We start from the raw sequence: 2549 nt of genomic DNA, 5'->3' as shown, positions 1-2549 counted from the left end.
TAATAATCTAATTAGAATAGTTAGCATTTCTATCACCTAAACACTTATCATTTCTTTGTGGTTATAACATTCAAGATCCTGTTTTCTGGCTATCTTGAAATATACAATACAATATTATTCGGTATCATCACCCTAGAGCACCAGGACTTATTCTTCCTGTCTAACCATAACTTTGTAACTTTGTATTTTTTTTTTTTTTTTAAAGATGACCAGTAAGGGGATCTGAACCCTTGACTTGGTGTTGTCAGCACCACGCTCTCCCAAGTGAGCTAACCGGCCATCCCTACATAGGGATCCGAACCAGTGGCCTTGGTGTTGTCAGCACCACACTCCCGAGTGAGTCACGGGCCGGCCCTAGAACTTTGTAACTTTGTACTGGTCTACCAACCTTTCCCTGGTCCGCCCCTCTCCCATCCCTTCCATGCCTCTGGTAACCACTATTCTACTCTCTATTTCTTTTTAATTTTTTTTTCTTAATTGACCTATGATAACTGCAATTTATGGACTACAATATGATAATTGGGTACATTCATACCGTGTGCAGTGATCATATCAGGGTGCTTCGTACAGCCATCGCCTCAAGCACTTGTCACTTCTTTGTGTTAGGAACATTCAACATCATCTCGACTAGCTCCTCCAAGATACACAGTACTTTGGTGTTAACTGTAGTTCTCCCTGTATTACTATAGCAATTGTCCAACTACATATTTACTTTTCTTAGTCCCATTAAATCCTTTTTTAAAAAGGAAGACAGAGGTACCTTGTTGTATTGTAAATCGATGAATTATAATTGTATATATTTATGGGGTACAAAGTGATGTTATGATATATGCATACAATGTGGAATGATTCAATCAAGCTAATTGACATATCCGTCATCTCAAATACTTATCATTTTTTTATGGTGAGAACATTTGAAATTTGCTCACTTAGCAATTTTGAAGTATACAATACATTGCTATTAATTACAGTCACCATGCTGGGTAATAGATCTCAAAAAGCTTATTCCTCTTATCTAACTGAAACTTTGTACCCTTGGACCAACATCACCCTGTTCCCCACCCTCAGCCTCCGGTAAACACCATTCCACTCTCTGCTTCCATGAGTTTGATTGTTTCATATTCCACATGTAAGTAAGATCATGTGGTGTTTGTCTTTCTTTGCCTGACTTATTTCTCTTAACATAATGTCCTCCAGGTTCATCCATGTTGTTGCAAATGACAGAATTTCCTTCGTTTTAAAGGCTGAATAGTATTCCACTGTGCATGTATTCTACGTTTTCTCTTCCTTCATCTGCTGAGGGACACTTTAGGTTGATTGCCTAAGTTGAGCATTGTGAATAATGCTGCAATGAACATGAGAATGCAGTTATCTCTCTGACACAGTGATTTCAAATCATGTGGATATATACCTACAAGTGGGATGGTTGGATCATATGGTCATTCTATTTTTAGTTTTCCGAGAAACCTCCATACTGATTTTCATGATACCTAGCTGCATTAATTTACATTCCCAACAACAATGTATGAAGTTTCCCTTTTCTTCACATCCTCATCGACACTTCTTAAATTTTGTTTTTTTGATAATAGCCATCCTGACAGGTGTGAGGTGATATTTCATTGTGATTTTAATCTGCATTTCTTTCATGATTAGTAATATTGGGTATTTTTTCATGAACCTTTTGTCCTTTTGTATACCTTCTTTTGAGAAATGTCTATTCAGGTCCTTTGCCCATTTTTCAATTGGGTTATTTGTTTTCTTGCTATTGAGTTGTATGAGTTTCTTATATGTTTTAGGTGTTAAGCCCTTATCAGATATGTGGCTTGCAAATATTTTCTCCCAAGCAAGACAGATTATCTCATTCATTCAATAATGACCAAGCCTGGTTCTGTACTGGGCACTGCTCTTGGTCCTGGGAATTCGTCATTGAAAAAAGCAGACAAAAGAAGTCCCAGCACTTTGCAGTCAGGCGACACATAATAAATGTAATAAGCGAATACATTATGTGGTGTGTTAAAAAGTGATATGGGAAAAAAGAATAAGTAGAGTGGCATGAAGGGGGTTGGAAGAGGGTGGCCAGGATGGATTCTCAGTGAACTGGTGACTTTTGAGTCAAACTGGATCAAGGGGATTAGCCATGTGGGTGTCTGGGGAGCAATGAGGTCAGGCAGAGGGAACCGCCGGTGCAAAGGCCCTGAGGTGGGGCATGTGTTCGAGGAACAGCGAGGAGGCCAATGAGCACTGAGCAGCATGAGCGAGGGGGGAGTCACAGAGGGTGAGGGATCTCAGCGTGGAGAAGAACCGTGTGCCAAGGGCCCCAGGGACAGGCTGCATGCCAGGCTCTTTAGGCACAGCTGGTAGAGAAGGGCTCTCCAGAGAGCATGCAGCCCAGGGACACCCAACACTTGCAGCTCCGACCCACCATTGAGAAAGTGAGTGCAGAGACTTTCTTTGGGGAAAGGCCAGGCCTGGGTACCTCTGGTTATGAGAGCTTCAGAGAGGGTCAGCCTGGTTTTCACCTATGACCTTTACCCCTAACACTACCTCGT

General features: G+C 41.1%; 1 non-coding gene across 1 annotated transcript; it reads right to left on the bottom strand.

Annotated features, from left to right (window-relative positions):
- Positions 1 to 206: 206 nt before the first annotated feature.
- On the bottom strand, positions 207 to 279 carry TRNAV-GAC (transfer RNA valine (anticodon GAC)). Its single transcript has one exon. It is a non-coding gene; the product is annotated as a tRNA-Val (tRNA).
- Between the last annotated feature and the right edge of the window lie 2270 nt (positions 280 to 2549).

Source organism: Cynocephalus volans, chromosome 1 (assembly GCF_027409185.1).
Source record: "Cynocephalus volans isolate mCynVol1 chromosome 1, mCynVol1.pri, whole genome shotgun sequence".
Taxonomy (NCBI): Eukaryota; Metazoa; Chordata; class Mammalia; order Dermoptera; family Cynocephalidae; genus Cynocephalus; species Cynocephalus volans.
Note: the sequence above shows the minus strand (reverse complement) of the source record. Positions and strands in the feature narration are given on the sequence as shown.